Source organism: Elephas maximus, chromosome 14 (assembly GCF_024166365.1).
Source record: "Elephas maximus indicus isolate mEleMax1 chromosome 14, mEleMax1 primary haplotype, whole genome shotgun sequence".
Taxonomy (NCBI): domain Eukaryota; kingdom Metazoa; phylum Chordata; class Mammalia; order Proboscidea; family Elephantidae; genus Elephas; species Elephas maximus.
The window spans coordinates 87,298,046-87,304,741 of NC_064832.1; positions in this window are offsets into that span (position 1 = coordinate 87,298,046).

Here is a 6,696-nt window from a genome sequence, read left to right on the forward strand (position 1 = left end):
TTGGGTTAGAGATGGACAATGAGCTGGGCTGAGTTGGACCAGTAAGAGTTTCACACCAGGATTTTGAAATTGAGAGGTTGACAGCTTCTAGTACAATTTGAGCTATTCACTTGATTTGAAGTAATGTAAGCTCAGGAATTTCAGGGCTGCCAATAGAAGAAGAACTGCAGACGAAGTGTCAGCAGAAGAAAAGAATAATACTGACAGGTAGAGAGAAGCAGAGGACAAAACCAGATAAGCCCCTGGGATAGAGCACCTTGGTTTCCAATGGTTCTCCAGTTTCTGATGGCTTTCCAGTGTCAAGGCTGGCCTGTATTTCTACTCTTGCATTCTGCAAAATATTCTTGAGTCCTCATTGTAATTTGGTACTAGGAAATGGAGTCACAAGTAACTGCCTCAAAGAAAAAAAATGTGATATTAGCTAAGGCACAGCAGTGCAGACCTAGGATTCCTTCTTCACTGGATACACAGCTGTCTGTCTTTGGAAATATCTTGAAAGGATGAGAGTGTGGTTGGTGAGTCTTAGCTATCTTGAGTATGCAAAACCAGAAAGAAAGTGTAATAGAAGCTTATTGCACTTGAAGTGGAAAAACCTAGGGAATTTACCTAGAGACTGCTATGTCCAGAACAAGAAATATGTAACTAGCAAATTCTATGCTTCAACTCTTTATCAGCCTGGTAGGCTACCTGCTATAAAAACATTAAAACTTAAGAAACTCAGTGCACTAACAGTTTATTTCTCACTCAAGCAAAAGCTGTGTTCAAGTAGCTCCCTTGGACACATATCCTACAAATAAAAACTCAGTTACTGTGACGGTTAAGATTGTGTGTCAGCTTGGCTGAGCCATGATTCTCAGTGTTTTGGCAGTCATATAATGTACTGATCACTTCCGTGTTGAGATATGATACGTGACCACCCTGGTGATGGGACCTCCTGAGTGGTACTGGCAGGGGCAGGCCCTGTGGCTGCTCACCACCCCCTCGGCCTTCATTTCTCTGCCCTCAGCCACCTAGTCCTTCCTGCTCTCTTTGCTGGGATTTTTGCTTGTTCCAGGTCCTGCAGCTGACTCCTGTTCATCTGAACTTAGGTTCTTGGGACGTGAGCTAGCAGCTTACCTGCAATCATGCCTGCCGATCTTGAGATTTGTGGATCTTTGCAGCCTGCAACAGCCCTGCTCTCCAGCCTGCTGATCTTGGGTTCACCAGCCCCTGTACCAACATGGATTCAGAGAAGGCTCTTTCCTGCATTATGGACTTGGGACATTACAACCTCTAAAAATTGCCTGAGCCGTTTTCTTGACATAAATCTCTCTCTATGTATATATTTACTTATATGCTTTACTGGTTTTGCTTCTCTAGAGAACCCAGCCTAAGACAGCTAGCCAAGGTCAGTGCCTCAGTGGCTTCACCATGCCCTCACACTTTCATTCCTCTATTGAATCCTCTATGTCCAGCAAGCAGATTAGAAGGAAAGGGAATCCAGAAATTTCGAGCCTGTAAGTTAAAACACCTCCTGCTATCAGGCCTCAAACAACAAAGTTAAGGTTGAAAAAGATTCTGAGGTACAAAAGTCTCTTAATGCTCAACCCTACAAAAATAATTAGATTCAGGGCACAGCCATCCCACCTATTATTTCAGATGGCTTATGAGTAGACAATAATAAACAGAGAAGGAGACACATGAGCTAGAAAGAAAAGATATAAATGAAGCTTGAAAATTATATCTTGGAAATAACTTTGAATGACAATTATGAGCACATGAAGCCTACAGGAAGTATACAGATCAGAAGTCTACTAAGTTTATAAGGAAATTGTATTACCAAAAGCATTCAGAATCTTATATTAATATGCCTATGACTCAGTTTTTTAAAATTGTTTTATTGTGTTAAAATATGTCTGTATATATAAAACATTTGCCAGTTCAACATGTTTTACATGCCCAACTTAATGACATTGATCATGTATATCATGCTCTGCAGCTATCACCACTATTTCTAATTATTCAACCACCACTAACAGTCTTAGAGCAGAGTTCACATAACCAATTATCTTTCCTTCCCTGTCTGTAATTTGGGAGTTTTATCCCAAGAAGGGAAACCCTGCTGGCTTAGTGGTTAAGTGCTATGGCTGCTAACCAAAGGGTCAGCAGTTCGAATTTGCTAGGCACTCCTTGGAAACTCTGTGGGGCAGTTCTACTCTGTCCTACAGGGTCGCTATGAGTCGGAATTGACTCGATAGCACTGGGTTTGGTTTTTTTGGTTTGGTATCCCAAGAAGTCCCTGAAAGTGAGTTTTTTTTTTTTTTTTAGTGGCACAGAGTCAGCCTAAGTCTCTGAATGACTGCCTTACCACCTATAGCCAACTAGACTTCAAGTGAGTTAGAAAGTTTTATTGTACTAAACTGAGGTGAAGGAATTTATCTATCACAATACCTAGAACTGTCTTTGCTAATAAACTCCTCTTTCTGTAAAAATAAAAAAAAAGAAAAAGAAAAGTTAAAGAGCTGATAGAGAGAATGTGGGTTCCTGCAATTAGAATAGAAATTTAAGTGAGAGGATCCAAGTATGGAACCATTACACAGGATCCTCCGAAGAACTCTAGGATACCTTGTCCACAGCCCATTTGCAGGGGGATAAAAATAATCAAAATAAATAAAATAAAACAAAGTGTCTTGATCTCTAAGGATGAGTATAAATACAGTCTCCACTACCTCCAAATCCACTATATAATAGATATAAATACAAATAGATATAAATAACTTCTGCATTTGCTGCTAAGAAACTGAAACTCATACTACCCAATTGGTTTATAATTCTACCCAATTGGTTTAGAAGTCTATTCCCAAATCATGAGCTTTCAAGAATTCTTGAGATGGTTCCTAGTAAAGGAAATGCTTCAGATCAAACCCAAAGTTGTAGTTATGGGAGTTGAACTATCAGAAAAATATCAGCTCTACAAAAAAGGATTCATTGGGCAAGTCAGTTGCATAACTCTCTAGGACAGGCTACAAAGATACGAAGGTATAAAGAAGTGTTCCCCTAAAGCTGTGTATCACTCCAAGCAGAAAATCCTACCCTAAATCCTTCCCAGTAGTGCCCTGAAGATCTGAAAGAAGAAAAATCCTCCCAACAGGAATAAAATAGGAGTGAGATTGATAAACCAATTACCACACATTGCTGATATAAACAGTTGACCTTTTCATTTATTTTACTGCAACTGTTGCTCAGGATTCTGTTTATCCTGTGGATCCAATATTCCATGGGCCATCCTGGAGATGTTGGTTTTACCCTATTTGCTAAATGGAATTCTTTATGACAGTTTTCTCTTCCACACCCCTGCCCACTATAGCCTACACCTGGCAGAGGTCTTTTGGCATTTCCCCTTGACTCCATATAGTTACCTACATCTGTACAATGCTACCTCTTAGGAAATGACTAAGTGTATTTGCAGAGGGGGCCATACTCAGGGACATCTGTGAATACTCAGGAAGAAGGAAAGATATTTGTGTGATGGTTAATTTTACATGTCAACTAGGCTAAGGTATGATTCTCAGTGGTTTGGCCAGATATTGAACTGGTTGCTATTCTATAATGTAATGTCATGTCATGTAATGTGATCACCTTCCATGACGTGATCTGACGTAATAACCGATCAATTGGAAGGGAAGTTTCCTTGGGAGTGTGGTCTGCCTCCAGTATAGAAATGGATGTTCTGGCAGAGCTCTCTCTCTCTCTCTTTTGACCCTGAGCTTTCTTCTCACCTGACCCATGGATTTTGGACCTGCCAACCCTACAATTGCATGAACTAATCCCTTGAAGTAAATCTCCTTCTTTCTCTCTCTCTCTCTGTCTCTGTCTCTCTCTCTATATATATATGGAGCCCTGGTAGCCCAGTGGTTAAGAGCTCAGGCTGCTAACAAACAGGGCAGCAGTTCGAATTTACCAGCTGTTCCTTTAAAACCCTATGGGGCAGTTCTACTCTGCTCTATACAGTCCCTATGAGTTGGAATCGACTTGATGGCAACAGGTTTGGTTACACACACACAGTTCCATCTACTGGCTTTGCTCCTTTAGAGAACCCAAACTGAGACAATTTGACTGTTGATTAGCCGAGGAATAAAATGAGAGAGACCCCTTTGGAAGTATCTCACAGTCCATGGTAACTTTCTTTCCATGGGAATTGACCTTTCCACCTACAGATGCAAGCAATATCTCTGGAAGTCTGTTTATACAACATGACCACATACATGCCCTATTCTGGGCATAACCGATAGGACAGAAATGGGTACAGCACTGAACCTAAACCAATAAAATTACTTTTCCTGGAATTTTAGAGTTTCAGATTCTAGTTTAACCTAGGAAGATTACCTCAACTGAGGTGATGCAAAACCAGCAGAAGTGAAGCTGGGTTCCTCTGCTAAGATCCCAGAGGTAGAGCAAAACCTAGACTGCCAAGAGTGGAGAACGATACAAGCATGCAGAGAAAAGCAGAGACAAGAGGCCGAGAGACCTAGGAAAAACAAGAAAAGGAGTGACCGCATGGACTTCGGATTAATCTTACTTAAGAGCCAGCAGTACAGGTAGTCCTCAATTTACGACCATTCATGTTAGGACCAACTGCATTTACAACCATCTTTTTTTTTCTTCTGTACATGTTTTGTTAGTAATATGTACTACATACATGTTGCAGTGTGTAATTTGCTGATGCTATCATTCTCATGCAACCCCACAAAGACAAATAAAGATTGGATTTATAAAGATACAGAAAATAAAAAGCGATAATAATAAAAACTAAAAAAAAAAAAAAAAAAAGAGGTATTCGACTTATGTCAGAACTGACTTACGACAGAGTCGTCAGAACAGAAGCCCATGTTAAGTCAGGGGCTACCTGTACTCCAGGACGTTCACTATTATGAGATAACTCTGCATCTTCCTAATGAATGCTTCTTTTGATTTAAGCTGGGTCAAGTCGGTTTCTACTTCCTAATGCCAGAAGCATAGGGCAGCAACTAGTCACTCTCTTTGGGGCCAGGCCCTTTGTGCAATTAACTCTCTAACCTTAACCTCACCCTGCTCACTTGTTTTATTTTCCCCGTTGTCAATCTCTTGAGGGCCAGCATGCCCCCTGGTCAAGTCTTATAATGGCTAGAGAAGGAATCATGGTAGTCTTCACCAGCCAGTCCTTTTTTTTTTTTTTAATAATTTTGCTGACTGCAAAAATTCCTTTCCCTTTGCTTTCCTGAAGTCAGATTTCAAAGGATTATTCTTTATATGATTTTATAGCTGCTATTTTATTTTTTTTATTCTGCTACTAATTCTGTTTATCTAGTTCACATTTGGCTTTGCTTAAGTAGGAGATACTTTATCAAATCAGAAAATTTGGGGATTTTTTAAAATCATCTTTTTTTGATGAATTGAACTCATCTGTGCTTAGTTCAAGTTTTAAAAAAAAAAAGTTGTCTTCAAGTCAACTCCAACTCACATCCACCCCATGTGTGTCAGAGTAGGGTGGTGTTCCTTAGGGTTTTTCAATGGATGATTTTTTAAAAGAATATCACCAGACCTTCCTTTTGAGGTGACTCTAGGTGACTCAAACCTCCAGCCCTTTGGTTAGCAGCTGAGCGTGTTAATCATTTGCCCTACCAGGGGGCTCCAGTTCAGGTTCACTATATGGTATTTGGGTTGCTCTAGCCACTTCCTAAGGTCCCTGGCAAGGGCAGGGTACAGGTCTCCTAATCAGCTCGGCCTTGCTGGTTGGTAACCACACGGCCAATAGTAGGTGGGACTGGTCTACTCCAACTAGGGCATAGCTCCAATTTTTTTCTAACTCTCACATCTCAGTGACCCCTCTAGTCTCCCTCCTCACCTGATTGAGTGAAGACATTTTATCCTGTATCTCTTATTCTAAAATAATAACTCTGGGGGAAATGACACCAAGAACTATCTTCTCCCAAAGAACAAGGCTTCTTTCTCTCCGGTTCTTGATCTATTTAAAATTTCCTCATATTTTCCCACATCTTAAGGGTCAGTTACAAAATGGACACAGTTTTTAGGCAATAGGAGGAGTTAGCATGCAAGCTGTACTGTCCCAAAAATAATTCCTTTGAACACCTGAAAGTACTTAGCTTCTGGAAGATTAAAAGAGCAACAAAGTAAATTTTGTTTTCTTTACAACTTTGCTTTGGGTAGTATGTTGTTATTGTTTGGTGCCCTCAAATCAATTGTAACTCATAGCTACCCTACATGACAGGGTAGAGCTGCCCGCATAAGGTTTCCTAGGCTGTTGAAATTAACTCAAAGGCAGCGGGAATCTTTAAAGAAGGAAATCACAGAGTCTTTCTCCCATGGAGCTGCTGGGTGGGTTCAAACCTTCAACCTTTCAGTTAGCAGTGGAGCACATAACCACTGTATCACAAGGCTCCTTTTGGTATTATGATTTGGTACAGGCTCATTTTCCAGTTAATGGAGAAAGGTTAGACTTCACTGAGTAATTCTACCCCTGTGGCCTATGTTATGCTGCTTCAAGATTTCCACTAAATATTTGGAAGCAAGGAAGAATGAAGAAAACTAAAGATACAAGGGAAAGATTAGTCTAAAGAACTAATGGACCACATCTACCACAACCTGCACTGGACTGAGTCCAATACAACTGGATGGTGCCTGGCTATCACTACTGAATACTCTGACAAGTATCACAGT